The sequence below is a fragment of the Triticum urartu genome, chromosome 2 (genome assembly GCF_003073215.2).
Source record: "Triticum urartu cultivar G1812 chromosome 2, Tu2.1, whole genome shotgun sequence".
Classification (NCBI taxonomy): Eukaryota; Viridiplantae; Streptophyta; class Magnoliopsida; order Poales; family Poaceae; genus Triticum; species Triticum urartu.
This window is the reverse complement of record NC_053023.1, coordinates 523,279,231-523,295,975: the sequence shown is the minus strand read 5'-3', so window position 1 is coordinate 523,295,975 and position 16,745 is coordinate 523,279,231.

Below are 16,745 nucleotides of genomic sequence, written 5' to 3'. Positions count from 1 at the left end.
TCAAAGGGAAGCTTGCCCCCAGATACGTGGGACCTTTCAAGATCGTCAGCAAGAGAGGCGATCTCGCCTATTAACTCGAGCTTCCTTCAAACTTTGCAAATGTGCATGACGTGTTCCATGTCTCTCAGCTCTGAAAGTGCTTCAAGACCCCTGACCGCACCGTCAACTTCAAGGACATTGAGCTCCAAGAAGATCTCTCTTATCGTGAGCATCCCGTTGCTATTCTTGAAGAGACTGAACGCGAGACTCGCAACAAGTCAATCAAATTCCTCAAAGTCAAGTGGTCACACCATTCCGACCGTGAAGCCACCTGGGAACGCGAGGATCACCTCCGTTCTGAGTACCCGGCGTTCTTTCAGTCCTAGATCTCGGGACGAGATCCTTTCGTAGTGGTGGAGTGTTGTAACACCCCCGATATGATTCGCCCAATATGTAATCCAACTCTTGCCATTTCCGGCGTTAAGTTATTTTATTTTCTCGGGTTCGGGTCTTTGTTTCCGTGTGTTGTTGTTGTTGTCATGCATCTCATATCATGTCATCATGTGCATTACATTTGCATACGTGTTCATCTCATGCATTCGAGCATTTTCCCTGTTGTCCGTTTTGCATTCTGGCGCTTCGTTCTCCTCCGGTGGTCATTTCTACCTTTCTCTCATGTGTGGGGATTAAACATTTCCGGATTGGACCGAGACTTGCCAAGCGGCCTTGGTTTACTACCGGAAGACCGCCTGTCAAGTTTCGTACCATTTGGATTTCGTTTGATGCTCCAACGGTTAACCGAGGGACCGAAAAGGCCTCGTGTGTGCTACAGCCCAACACTCCTCCATTTTGGCCCAAAACCTACCAAAACCCTCTCCATCATCTAGAGCGTTCGATCATGATCGCGTGGCCGAAAACCGCACCTCATTTGGACACTCCTAGCTCCCTCTATGCCTATATATACACCACCCTCCCGAAATTCGCGGTTCCCCTTGTCCCTAACCCTAGACTCATCTCCTCCGCGCGGCCGGACACGTCCGCCGGCCGCCGGACACGTCCGCCGCCGCCCGCAGCCAAGCAGAGCTCGCCACGTGGAAGCGGGCGCCCCACATCGCCGCCGATCCCGCGCGGACCCGCCGAGCCCGTATCCGGCCCCCGCGGCCCACTCGCCACCCACCGCCGCCCGGTGCCTTTCCTCCTCCGCTCCGGCGCGTCAGATCTGCTCCGGCCGCCGCGCGCCAAGACCGGATCGCCGCGCCGCCGCCCTGCGCTCGCCGGTCGCCGCCCCGTGCCGAGCTCGCCCCGCCGCCGCTCTTCGCCGCCCTGCCGGATCCGGTGCGATCCGGCCGGAGAGGCGCCCCTGTGCCCGGATCCAGTCGGCCCCGCCCTCATCGTCCTTTCTCCGACCTCGCCGGAGCAAGATCCTTCTCACCGGAGTCCTCGGTTCCCGCGCCGACGACGAACCCTAGATCCGAAGGGTATAATTTTTCCTAGGTCTATAGTTCAAATGCCCTTGTTCATCATGCCGTAACTTTGCATCCGTAGATCCATTTTGGGCATATGGCATACTAAAATGTTCGCCTCAGAGAGTACATCATTTCATCTCATTGCATCATTTTCATTTGAGTTCATCTTGATGTCTGAAATGCTGTTGGAAGAGTGCTATTTGAGTTAATTGACAGATCTGCTGCTCCATTTAGACATTTGTCATTTTTGCCATGATTAATGTGTGCATGATATGCCCCTGAGCTCTACATGTGTTTTCTTATATGTTTTGCCATCTATCCAGAGGTGCAACCCATATATTTTTGTGATGTGTGTGGTGACTAGCACAAGCTTGCAAAGTGGAGCATTCGTTAATGCTGATTTCAGGGACTTGCATTTCCACTAAGTCCTTGATCTGTTTATCTCAATATGCCATATGTTCATGTTGTTTCCTAGTGATCCGTGCCTCTTTTGAGGATGATCAATAAGGATGTTTTGTTAATCTTGTAGTGCTCTATCCATCCATGTCTTTGTTTGAAATTATGGATCACCCTAGCTTGAGTCAATCGAGCTCTACTTTTGCTATTTCGTGAATCTGGGCAGATTATCTACTTGTTAGCGATTTTGCCGAGGATGTTGTAGTTGATCCGTGCATGTTATGTTATTGTTCTTGCCATGTCTAGCTTGTATAATGTGTATTCTTTATGGCTGCATGCTTAGATTGTCATGACATGCTCTATAGTGAGTGCATCGAGCTCGTAAACATGCCTACTTGATATCTGATTTGCATGCTCCAGTTTTTCACAAAGTCTGTGATCTGATTATGTTTTTGCCATGTTCACATGCTTGCAAATGTATTTTCTGATCCCTTTTAGCTCAAGGTCACTAAGGGACTTTTGTTAAGCTCTTTGAGTATATCCATGCCATGCTTTACTTTGCCATGTTCAGGCCCTGTAGCATATAGTTTTCATGCTTCAAAGTGTGCTACCTGATCTGAAATTCCAGACAAGTGTTAATTTCACAGTCTGAAATCTGTTTACCAAATGCATTTTTGCCATGCTTGTTTGAACCTGTTAATGGATGAATTGGCTGTAGCTCAGTGTTCATCTTTTGTTAAGCATCATGAATGAATCCCTGCCATGTATTTTGTTGCCATGTTTGGGTGTTGTATCATGTTCTTCTTGTTGCATTTAGATGGCTACTTGCTGTATATCGCAGACCAGTGTCATATTTGAATTGCTTGCCATTTCCAAACCGTAACTCCGATTCCGGCGTTCTTTATATCGTTTTCAAGCGATTTCATCTCACCTTTCCAGTGGCACACTTGGATTTCCAAGTTGATGCCAGGTTCATTCATCTCTTGTCAAATCTTGCATATGCATCACATGTCGCATCCTGCATAGCATACCATGTTTGCATCTTGTTGTTTGAGCTTTGCACGTGGTTGATTGTGTCCTTGTTGCTTGTTTGTCTTGTTTGGGTAGAGCTGGGAGACGAGTTCGCTAACGGGGAGCCCGTTGAGTTTGCTTTCGAGGATCCAGTCAACTCTGACAACTTTGCAGGCAAGATGATCATACCCTCGAAATCACTACTATCTTTGCTTTGCTAGATGCTCGCTCTTTTGCTATGCCTATGCTACGATGCCTACCACTTGCTTATCATGCCTCCCAAATTTCCATGTCAAACCTCTAACCCACCATGTCCTAGCAAACCGTTGATTGGCTATGTTACCGCTTTGCTCAGCCCCTCTTATAGCGTTGCTAGTTGCAGGTGAAGATCGGAGCCCGTTCCTTGTTGGAACATTATTTACTTGTTGGGATATCATCATATTATCTTGTTACCTTAATGCATCTATATACTTGGTAAAGGGTGGAAGGCTCGGCCTCTCGCCTAGTGTTTTGTTCCACTCTTGCCTCCCTAGTTTCCGTCATATCGGTGTTATGTTCCCGGATTTTGCGTTCCTTACGCGGTTGGGTGATAATGGGAACCCCTTGATAGTTCGCCTTGATTAAAGCTTTTCCAGCAATGCCCAACCTTGGTTTTACCATTTTCCACCTAGCCTTTTTCCCTTGGGTTTCGTGGACTCAAGGGTCATATTTATTTTAAACCCCCGGGCCAGTGCTTCTCTAAGTGTTGGTCCAACCTAGAGCACCGTGCGGGGCCGTCCCTTGGCAACTTGGGTTACGTTGGCTTCCGTACGCTTAGCTTATCCGCTGTGCCCTGAGAACGAGATATGTGCAGCTCCTATCGGGATTTGTCAGCACAGCGGGTGGTGTTGCTGGATTGGTTTTAACTTGTCGAAGTGTCTTGTAGAACCGGGATACCGAGTCTGATCGGAATGTCTCAGGAGAAGGTCTATTCCTTCGTTGACCGTGAGAGCTTGTCATGGGCTAAGTTGGGACTCCCCTGCAGGGATTTGAACTTTCGAAAGCCATGCCCGCGGTTATGGGCAGATGGGAATTTGTTAATGTCCGGTTGTAGATAACTTGAACCTTAACTTAATTAAAATGAATCAACTGTGTGAGTTACCGTGTAGTCGGGCCATGAGTGTTTGGTTGATGTAATGCTATTTATGTGCTTTGATTGACGTGGCGAGTGTAAGCCAACTATGTATCCCCCCTTTTATTATCTATATTACATGGGATGTTGTGATGATTACCTAACTTGCGACATTGCATTCAATGTGGTTATGCCTCTAAGTTGTGCTTCGACACGTAGGAGATATAGCCGCATCGAGGGCGTTACAAAGAGCCATGCGCGGCGACCGCCGCCCACCACTTGGCACAGCTCCCTATCCCAGCAAGGATGGCGGGCTGCGCGCCTGCGTCAACATTGCAGGGCTGAACAGGGCCGCATCTCAGGAGCGACCTCCCCGGCACACATCTTCAGCTCCTTCAACACCCCTTCAACAACAGTACTAGGTGATTCTTTCCAGTTCATTCAGCTGGGGGCGCCCCTTGGGCTGCATCATCCCCAGGTCGCATCGTCTTGTCCCTGCGATGTGTATCCTTTTGCATCTTTAGCTTACTCTGTTGGGAGCGCCTCACGGTCTGCATCATCCCCAGGCCGCTCGGGTCCATCCCAGTGGCATGTACCATTATTGCATCTATCTGAACTGGTTTGCCTCCTCGCATGAATTGCTCTATAATCATTTCTCACCTGGTGCTTGCTCATCGCGGCCTCCTGCGCTGCTGATCAGTCACTTGCTCATCCCGCAATGGGAGACTCACATGCTGGCACGGTGCTTGTGCTCGGGTCCGTCCCTGCAACACTGATAAACCTATGCGGTCGAGCTCTGGCTCGCGGCCCGCTTCGTGTACGCCACCTCGCTAGATCCGTTGTGCCTTCATCTTCTCGCAGAAGGAGCAATGGCAGGATAGCAAGCACAGCTATGGGCTACGCTCTCTATCTCGCACTAACCCACAGGAATCTCCGGAGCCTAGCTATAGGTAGCCCCGCCAGCTGCTCCCTTTCATGCTTTTCGCTTGGGCGTTAAAAGGAGGGCTGCTGAGCATCGCGCCTCAGGAGCTCTTCCTGACTCTCAAGCCCTCACCCCCTGGCCTTGACCACGGCATCGTGACCTGGCATACCAGCGGCGGCTGAGCTCGCTCGAGGGTCGGGACCCGAGGACGCAGAGCACTCAGGAGAGTGTGGAAGGGGGAGCTGGCGTGAACCCAACCCGACGGTATCATCAGCAGTGGCGCGTAAATCGGGCACCATGCAAGGCATTGACCCGAACCTCTAAGATAAGTCACGCACTCAAGCCAGCCCAGCGCCATGATCCAGGTTTTCCAGCTCTTGCAGCCTTGCTCTGGCAGCGCCGCCTTCCTTTTCTGCCTTTAGGGAGCTGCTTGCATGCCAAGGGGGACCTCCTGAGCATCGTGACTCAGGAGCTCTTACCGTACCTTGGTCCGCTCACATCCTGGCCTTGACCCCGGCATCGTGACCTAGCATACCAGCGACGACTGACGCCTGCCTAAGGATTGGGACCTGTTGGTGTAGAGCACTAAGCTACAGCGAGGACGAAAAGGGGGGACAATGCCAGAGCAAGACGTGTAATCATGAATTTCGCGATAAGAATGATATTGATGCAAAAGCGTTACAGATTCCTTACACACCCCATGGGGTTCATCTCAATTCCTCGCAGGGAACAAAAGATGGAAGTTTCTAGGAGTCCTATCCACAAGTGTCGCCGCCGGCGCCATCGTTAACAATGGGCCATGAGGGGCCGACGCCAGCCCCATCCAGATCAGTGGCGACGACGAGCGGCCACTGCTGCTACGCTCTAAGAGCGGCAAGAGCTCGGGGGCACGTACCTGTCGTCGCTCGTCTTCGGAGTCTCGTCAGGCTCGGGAGAGTCGCTGGACTCCCAGGCGTCATACCTGCTACTGCTAGAGGAGACGTCGGCAGGACCAAGGGCAGGCCTAGCGCCTGCCCTTGCGCTGTCTTGGCAACCCCCTTCAGGGCAGCACTCCAAGCGGCGGCCTTCTGATACGTCAATTTTGCATCATGCTTTTATATCAATATTTATTGCATTATGGGATATTATTACACATTATGTCACAATACTTATGCCTATTCTCTATTATTTTATAAGGTTTACCTGAAGAGGGAGAATGCCGGCAGCTGGAATTTTGGGCTTGAAAATGAGCAAATATTAGAGACCTATTCTGCACGGCTTCAAAAGTCCTGAAACTCCACGGGAGTCACTTTCAGAATATATAAAAAATATTGGGTGAAGGAAGCACCAGAGGGGGGCCACCAACCATCCATGAGGGTGGGGGCGCGCCCTACCCCCTGGGCGCGCCCCCCTGCCTCGTGGGCCCCCTGGCAGCCCTCTGGTGTCCATCTTCTGCTATATGAGGTCTTTCGTCTAGAAAAAAAATCATAAGCAAGCTCACGGGACGAAACTCTGCCGCCATGAGGCGGAACCTTGGCAGAACCAATCTAGGGCTCCGGCGGAGCTATTCTGCCGGGGAAACATCCCTCCGGGAGGGGGAAATCATCACCATCGTCATCACCATAGATCCTTTCATCGGGAGGGGGTCAGTCTCCATCAACTTCTTCACCAGCACCATCTCATCTCAAACCCTAGTTCATCTCTTGTATCCAATCTTTGTCTCAAAACCTCAGATTGGTACCTGTGGGTTGCTAGTAGTGTTGATTACTCCTTGTAGTTGATGCTAGCTGGTTTACTTGGTGGAAGATCATATGTTCAGATCCTTTATGCATATTAATACCCCTCTGATTATGAACATGAATATGATTTTTGAGTAGTTACGTTTGTTCCTGAGGACATGGGAGAAGTCTTGCTATAAGTAGTCATGTGAATTTGGTATTCGTTCGATATTTTGATGAGATGTATGTTGTCTCTCCTCTAGTGGTGTCATGTGAACGTCGACTACATGACACTTCACCATTGTTTGGGCCTAGGGGAAGGCATTGGGAAGTAATACGTAGATGATGGGTTGCTAGAGTGACAGAAGCTTAAACCCTAGTTTATGAGTTGCTTCGTAAGGGGCTGATTCGGATCCATATGTTTCATGCTATGGTTAGGTTTACCTTAATACTTCTTTTGTAGTTGCGGATGCTTGCAAGAGGGGTTAATCATAAGTGGGATGCTTGTCCAAGGAAGGGAAGTACCCAAGCACCGGTCCACCCACATATCAAAATATCAAAGTACCGAACGTGAATCATATGAACATGATGAAAACTAGCTTGACGATAATTCCCATGTGTCCTCGGGAGCGCTTTCCTTTATATAAGAGTTTGTCCAGGCTTGTACTTTGCTACAAAAAGGATTGGGCCATCTTGCTGCACCTTATTTACTAGTATTACTTGTTACCCGTTACAAATTACCTTATCACAAAACTATCTGTTACCGATAATTTCAGTGCTTGCAGAGAACACCTTACTGAAAACTGCTTATCATTTCCTTTTGCCCCTCGTTGGGTTTGACACTCGTACTTATCGAAAGGAGTACGATAGATACCCTATACTTGTGGGTCATCAAGACTCTTTTCTGGCGCCGTTGCCGGGGAGTGAAGCGCCTTTGGTAGGTGGAATTTGGTAAGGAAAAATTTATAGTGTGCTGAAATTTACTGTCACTTGTTACTATGGAACATAATCATTTGAGGGGCTTGTTCGGGGTATCTTCACCCCGACCAGTAGAGTAAAGAGTTGCTCCTCAACCTACTGAAAATGTCTACTTTGAAATTCCTTCGGGTATGATAGAGAAACTACTAGCTAATCCTTTCACGGGTGATGGGACATTACATCCCGATTTGCACCTAATCTATGCGGATGAAGTTTGTGGGTTATTTAAGCTTGTAGGTATGCCTGAGGATGTTATCAATAAGATGGTCTTCCCTTTATCTTTGAAGGGAAATGCATTGACATGGTTTAGGCTATGTGATGTTATGGAATCATGGAACTACAACCGATTGAAATTGGAATTTCATCAGAAGTTTTATCCTATGCATCTTGTTCATCGTGATCGTAATTATATATATAATTTTTGGCCTCGCAAAGGAGAAAGCATCGCTCAATCTTGGGGGAGGCTTAAGTCAATGTTATATTCATGCCCCAATCATGAGCTCTCAAGACAAATTACTATTCAAAATTTTATGCTCGGCTTTCTCTCAATGAGCGCTCCATACTCGATACTTCTTGTACTGGATCTTTTATGATGAAGACTATTGAATTCAAATGGGATTTATTGGAGAGAATTAAACGCAACTCCAAAGATTGGGATCTCAACAAAGGTAAGGAGTCAGGTATAACCCCAAAGTTCGATCGTGTTAAATCTTTTATGATTACCGATGCCTTTCGTGAATTTAGCACTAAATATGGACTTGACTCTGAGATAGTAGCTTCTATCTATGAATCCTTTGCTACTCATGTTGATCTCCCTAAGGAGAAGTGGTTTAAATATAATCCTCCCATTGAAGTAAAAGTAGTTGCACCTATTAAAGTTGAAGAAAATACCATCACTTATAATGTTGATCCTGTTGTTCCTACTGCTTATATTGAGAAACCACCTTTCCCTGTTAGAATAAAGGATCATGCTAAAGCTTCAACTGTGGTTCGTAAAAGTAATACTAGAACACTTATACCCTCTGAGCAAACTAAAGTTGAACCTAGTATTGCTATGGTTAAAGATCTCTTAGCCGATAATATTGATAGGCATGTTATTTACTTCTGTGATGAAGCTGCTAGAATCGCTAGACCCGATACTAAAAATAAACATAGACCTGTTGTAGGCATGCCTATTATTTCTGTTAAAATAGGAGATCATTGCTATCATGGCTTATGTGATATGGGTGCTAGTGCAAGTGCAATACCTCATTCCTTATACAAAGAAATTATGCATGATATTGCACCTGCTGAGATAGAGGAAATTAATGTTACAATTAAGCTTGCCAATAGAGACAATATTTCACCAGTTGGGATTGTTAGAGATGTTGAAGTCTTTTGTGGGAAAGTTAAATATCCTGCTAATTTTCTTGTTCTTGGTTCCCCGCAAGATGACTTTTGTCCCATTATATTTGGTAGACCCTTCTTGAGTATTGTCAATGCTAAGATAGATTGCAAAAAGGATGTTGTTACTATTGGTTTGGGGGATATGTCTCATGAGTTTAATTTTTCTAAATTTCGTAGACAACCCCATGATAAAGAATTGCCTAGTAAAGATGAAATTATTGGTCTTGCTTCTATTGTCGTGCCTCCTAATGATCCTTTAGAACAATATTTGCTTGATCATGAAAATGATATGTTTATGAATGAAAGAAGGGAAATAGATGAAGTATTCTTTAAACATGGACCTATTTTGAAACACAACTTGCATGTTGAAATTCTAGGGGATCCTCCTCCACCCAAGGGTGATCCCGTGTTTGAGCTTAAGCCATAACCTGATACTCTTAAGTATGCTTATCTTGATGAGACAAAGATATATCCTGTTATTGTTAGTACTAACCTTTCAGAGCATGAAGAAAAGAAATTATTGAAAACTCTGAAGAAGCACCGTGCTGCTATTGGATATACCCTTGATGATCTTAAGGGCATTAGTCCCACTCTATGCCAGCACAAATAAAGTTGGATAAAGACGCGAAACCGGTTGTTGATCACCAACGACGGTTAAATCCTAAGATGAAAGAAGTGGTAAGAAAAGAAATCCTAAAGCTTCTGGAGGCAGGTATACTTTATCCCGTTGCTGATAGTCAGTGGGTAAGTCCTGTCCATTGTGTCCCTAAGAAGGGAGGTATTACTGTTATTCCTAATGATAAAGATGAATTGATCCCACAAAGAATTGTTACAGGTTATAGAATGGTAATTGATTTCCGCAAATTAAATAAAGCTACTAAAAAGGATCATTACCCTTTACCTTTTATTGATCAAATGCTAGAAAGACTATCCAAACATACACATTTCTACTTTCTAGATGGTTATTCTGGTTTTTCTCAAATACCTGTATCAAAAGAGGATCAGGAAAAGACAACTTTCACTTGCCCTTTCGGTACCTTTGCTTATAGACGTATGCCTTTTGGTTTATGCAATGCACCTGCTACCTTTCAAAGATGTATGACTGCTATATTCTCTGACTTTTGTGAATAGATTGTTGAGGTTTTCATGGATGATTTCTTCGTTTATGGAACTTCTTTTGATGAATGCTTAAGCAACCTTCATCGAGTTTTGCAGAGATGTGAAGAAACTAATCTTGTCTTGAATTGGGAGAAGTGCCACTTTATGGTTAATGAAGGTATTGTCTTGGGGCATAATTTTTTTGAAAGAGGTACTGAAGTTAATAAAGCTAAAGTAGATGCTATTAAAAAGATGTCGTGTCCTAAGGACATTAAAGGTATAAGAATTTTCCTTGGTCATGCCGGTTTTTATAGGAGGTTCATTAAAGACTTCGCAAAAATTTCCAGGCCTCTAACTAATCTATTACAAAAAGATGTTCCTTTTGTCTTTGATGATGATTGTGTAGAAACATTTGAAATACTTAAGAAAGCTTTGATTTTTGCACCTATTGTTCAGCCTCCTGATTGTAACTTACCCTTTGAAATTATGTGTGATGCTAGTGATTATGCTGTAAGGGCTATTCTAGGACAAAGAGTTGATAAGAAATTAAATGTTATCCAATATGCTAGTAAAACTCTAGACAGTGCCCAAAGAAATTATGCTACTAATGAAAAAGAATTTTAAGCAGTTGTATTTGCCTGTGATAAGTTCAGACCTTATATTGTTGATTCTAAAGTAATTGTTCACACTGATCATGTTGCTATTAAATATCTTATGGAAAAGAAAGATGCTAAACCTAGACTTATTAGATGGGTTCTCTTGCTACAAGAATTTGATTTGCATATTTATTGATAGAAAGGGAGCTGAGAATCCCGTTGCAGACAACTTGTCTAGGTTAGAGAATGTTCTTGATGACCCACTACCTATTGATGATAGCTTTCCTGATGAACAACTAGGTGTCATAAATGCTTCTCGAACTGCTCCATGGTATGTTGATTATGCTAATTATATTGTTGCTAAATTTATACCACCTAGTTTCACATACCAGCAAAAGAAAAAGGTTTTCTATGATTTAAGACATTACTTCTGGGATGGCCCACACCTTTATAAAGAAGGAGTAGATGGTGTCATTAGACGTTGTGTACCTGAGCATGAACAGGAACAGATCCTACGCAAGTGTCACTCTGAAGCTTATGGAGGACACCATGGTGGAGATAGAACTGCCCATAAGGTATTGCAATCCGGTTTTTATTGGCCTACTCTCTTCAAAGATGCCTGTAAGTTTGTCTTGTATTGTGACGAATGTCAAAGAATTGGTAATATTAGCAGACATCAAGAAATTCCTATGAATTATTCACTTGTTATCGAACCATTTGATGTTTGGGGCTTTGATTATATGGGACAATTTCCTTCCTCCAATGGGTATACACATATTTTAGTTGTTGTTGATTACGTTACTAAGTGGGTAGAAGCTATTCCAACAAGTAGTGCTGATCATAACGCCTCTATTAAGATGCTTAAAGAAGTTATTTTTCCAAGGTTTGGAGTCCCTAGATACTTAATGACTGATGGTGGTTCACATTTTATTCATGGTGCTTTTCGTAAAATGCTTGCTAAGTATGATGTTAATCATAGAATTGCATCTCCATATCACCCGCAGTCTGGTGGTCAAGTAGAATTAAGTAATAGAGAGTGCTACCTCTTGAGCACTGCTTTGGTTTTCCCTTAAAGAGGAAAGGGTGGTGCAGTAAAACAGCGTAAGTATTTTCCTCAGTTTTTGAGAACCAAGGTATCAATCCAGTAGGAGACCACGCACGAGTCACCTCGTACCTACACAAACAAATAAGAACCTCGCAACCAACACGATAAAGGGGTTGTCAATCCCTTCACGACCACTTGCAAGAGTGAGATCTGATAGAGATGATAATAATAAATAAGTATTTTTGGTATTTTCATGATATAGATTGAAAGTAAAGATTGCAAAATAAAATAGATTGGAAACTTGTATGATGGAAATAGACCCGCGGGCCATAGGTTTCACTAGTGGCTTCTCCCAAGATAGCATAAGTATTACGGTGGGTGAAAAAATTACTGTCGAGCAATTGTTAGAAAAGCGAATAATTATGAGAATATCTAGGCATGATCATGTATATACGCATCACGTCCGCGACAAGTAGACCGACTCCTGCCTGCATCTACTACTATTATTCCACACATCGACCGCTATCCAGCATGCATCTAGAGTATTAAGTTCATAAGAACAGAGTAACGCCTTAAGCAAGATGACAAGATATAGATGGATAAACTCATGCAATATGATGTAAGCCCCATCTTTTTATCCTCGATTGCAACAATACAATACGTGTCGTTTCCCTTTCTGTCACTGGGATCGAGCACCGCAAGATTGGACCCAAAGCTAAGCACTTCTCCCATTGCAAGAAAGATCAATCTAGTAAGCCAAACCAAACTGATAATTCGAAGAGACTTGCAAATATAAACCAATGATACATAAAAGAATTCAGAGAAGATTCGAATATTGTTCATAGATAATCTGGATCATAAACCCGCAATTCATCGGATCTCGACAAACACACCGCAAAAACAAGAGTTACATTGAATAGATCTCCAAGAGAATCGAGGAGAACTTTGTATTGAGATCCAAAGAGAGAGAAGAAGCCATCTAGCTACTAGCTATGGACCCAAAGGTCTGAGGTAAACTACTCACACATCATCGGAGGGGCCATGGAGTTGATGTAGAGGCCCTCCGTGATCAATGCCCCCTCCGGCGGAGCTCCGGAAAAGGCCCCAAGATGGGATCTCTTGGGTACAGAAGGTTGTGGCTGTGGAAATAGGGTTTCGTGGTGCTCCTAAATGTTTGCGGGGTATGTGAACATATATAGGAGGAAGAAGTAGGTCGGTGGAGGAACGAGGGGCCCACGAGGGGGAGGCGCGCCCAGGGGGTAGGCACGCCCCTGCCTCATGGCCGCCTCGTTGATTGCTTGACGTCCACTCCAAGTCCTCTGGATCACGTTTGTTCCAAAAATCACGTTTCCGAAGGTTTCATTCCGTTCAGACTCCGTTTGATATTCCTTTTCTATGAAACACTGAAATAGGCAAAAAAAATAACAATTTGGGCTGGGCCTCCGGTTAATAGGTTAGTCCCAAAAATAATATAAAAGTGTAAAATAAAGCCCATTAACATCCAAAAGAAAGGTGTGTACAGCAAGGATGATTGTGGTAAACTAAAAATCAAAGACTCAAATCATACAAGACGCTCCAAGCAAAACACATATCATGTGGTGAATAAAAATATAGCTCGAAGTAAAGTTACTGATGGACGAAGACAAAAGAGGGGATGCCTTCCGGGGCATCCCCAAGCTTAGGCTTTTTGGTGTCCATGGATTTTACCTTGGGGTGCCTTGGGCATCCCCAAGCTTAGGCTCTTGCCACTCCTTGTTCCATAATCCATCAAATCCTTACCCAAAACTTGAAAACTTCACAACACAAAACTTAAAAGAAAATCTTCGTGAGCTCCGTTAGTAAAAGAAAACAAACCACCACTTGAAGGTACTATAATTAAATCATTCTTTATTTATATTGATGTTAAATATACTTTATTCCAACTTCTATATGGTTTATGAACTCTATTACTAGCCATAGATTCATCAAAATAAGCAAACAACACACGAAAAACAGAATCTGTCAAAAACAGAACAGTCTTTAGTAATCTGTAGGTTTCGAATACTTATGGAACCCAAAAAATTCTAAAATAAATTTATGGACGTGAGGAATTTATCTATTAATCATATGAAAAAAGAATTAACTAAATATCAGTCTCCAATAAAAAATGGCATCAATTCTCGCGAGCGCTAAAGTTTCTGTTTTTTACAGCAGGATCAAAAAGACTTTCCAACGGTTCTACTTGGCACAAACACTAATAAAAAAAACACAACCAAAACAGAGGCTAGATAAATTTTTTATTGAATAACATCAAGGAAGAATATTGGGTTGTCTCCCAACATGCGCTTTTCTTTAAAGCCTTATAGCTAGGCATAAGATTTCAACGATGCTCACATGAAAGACAAGAATTGAAGCACAAAGAGAGCATCATGAAACACGTGACAAACACATCTAAGTATAACATACTTCCTATGCAGAGGCATCTTATAGGAAAACAAATTATCAAGGCAAGCATAAACTAGCATATGCAAGGAAGCAGAAAGAAACAATAGCAATCTCAACATAACGAGAGGTAATTTAGTAACATGAAAATTTCTACAACCATATTTTCCTCTCTATGGACCCGAAGGTCTGAGGCAAACTACTCACACATCATCGGAGGGGCCATGGAGTTGATGTAGAGGCCCTCCGTGATCAATGCCCCCTCCGACGGAGCTCCGAAAAAGGCCCCAAGATGGGATCTCTTGGGTACAGAAGGTTGCGGCGGTGGAAATAGGGTTTCGTGGTGCTCCTGGATGTTAGCGGGGTATGTGAACATATATAGGAGGAAGAAGTAGGTCGGTGGAGCAACGAGGGGCCCACGAGGGGGGAGGGCGTGCCCCCTGTCTCGTGGCCACCTCGTTGATTGCTTGACGTCCACTCCAAGTCCTCTGGATCATGTTTGTTCCAAAAATCACATTCCCGAAGGTTTCATTCTGTTTGGACTCCGTTTGATATTCCTTTTCTACGGAACACTGAAATAGGCAAAAAAACAACAATTTGGGCTGGGCCTCCGGTTAATAGGTTAGTCCCAAAAATAATATAAAAGTGTAAAATGAAGCCCATTAACATCCAAAGCAGATAATATAATAGCATGGAACAATCAAAAATTATAGATACATTGGAAACGTATCAGAGAGCTTAAATTAATTTTGCAAATGACTGTTAATAGATCTAGAAAGAATTGGTCAAAGAAACTTGATGATGCATTATGGGATTATAGAACTGCATATAAAAATCCTATGGGTATGTCTCCGTATAAAATGGTTTATGGTAAAGCATGTCACTTACCTCTTAAACTAGAACATAAGGCATATTGGGCCATTAAAGAGCTCAATTATGATTTCAAACTTGCCGGTGAGAAGAGGCTTTTTGACATTAGCTCACTTGATGAATGGAGAACCCATGCTTATGAGAATGCCAAACTGTTTAAAGAAAAAGTTAAAAGATGGCATGACAAAAGGATACAAAAACGTGAGTTTAATGTAGGTGATTATGTATTGTTATACAACACTCGTTAAAAAAAATTTGCAGGCAAACTCCTTTCTAAATGGGAAGGTCCTTACGTCATGGAGGAGGTCTATCATTCCGGTGCCATAAAAATCAACAACTTCAACGGCACAAATCCGAGGGTGGTGAATGGTCGAAGAATCAAACATTATATCTCAGGTAATCCCATAAATGTTGAAACTAATGTTATTGAAACCGTAACCCCGGAGGAATACATAAGGGGCACTTTCTAGAGCGTTTCTGACTCCAAAAAGGAAGAGGTATGTGGTACGGTAAGTAAACCGACTCCAAAACAGTTCTAATAGCAATTTTTCTCTGTTTTGGAATATTTAAGAAAATAGGAAAATAAGAAGTAGTCCGGGAAGGACACGAGGCGTCCACGAGGGTGGAGGGCACGCCCTATCCCCCTGGGTGCGCCTCCTGCCTCGTGGGCACCTCGTGTGCTCTCTGGACTCCGTTTTCTTGCATGATACTTCTTTCGGTCGGTAAAAAATCATTATAAAATCTCCTGAAGGTTTTGACCACAGTATCACGCAAATATCATCTATCTTTGTTTTGAGCTGTTTTTCTGACAGATCTAGATCGCCATGACATCTTCAAGTGCCCCCAAGGACAAGTTTTTTGAGAAGGTCATCAACCCCTACCTCAAGGAGGTGCTGCAACACCCTCAAACCATTGAGATGCATGAGGGGTTGCTGCACATCCGTGATGTTGAGGGACCAAGGAGGACCGAAAGCGTGGAGACAAGACTCGAAGCAATGGAGCAACAAGTTTTCAAGTGCCAGGAGATGGTGGAACGTGGACTCGACACCAACCATGTAATGATCATGGAGTTCACCCAAACCACCAAGCTAGTTGCCAGAAACATCGGAGAGACCATCTTCAAGCTTCACGAGAAAATCGAGCATCTCCAAGCCCAGACCTATGACCTGCAAAACCAAAACTGTGAGTATGAATATAGATTCAAGAGGATGAGTTTGGCTGCAGATTCGAGGATCCCAGAGACTCGATCATCCTTCTATGATGGTGAGCCTATGCCTTGGAAGATGGACGACAAGCCTAGATCATCAACAACTCCATCATCACCACCTCCGAGGAAGGAGACACAAACACATGGGTATGGGCACTCCCCTTGGCAACTGCCAAGCTTGGGGGAGTGCCCCGGTATCGTATCACCATCACACTTTTATCTTTAACGTTTTTCTTAGTTCGATCCTTTTGGTAATATCTTGATCTAGTAGAATAAAGTTTTAGTATGATCTAGTTTTGAGTTTTTTCCTTATGATCCTTCTATGTAATCGAGTCCGTGAGTTATATATAATAAAGATTAGTGTTGAGTCAAGGGCCTGATTATCTTGCTATGATCTTGAGGGAATAAAAGAGAAGAGAAAGAATAAAAAGAAATAAAGAGATCATATGGATCTTATGGAGAGTAATGACTTCACATATAAAGAGTATGATGAATAAAATTTGTTGAGAGTTGACAAACATAGTTTTGGTCATCGTTGCAATTAATAGGAAGTAATAAAGAA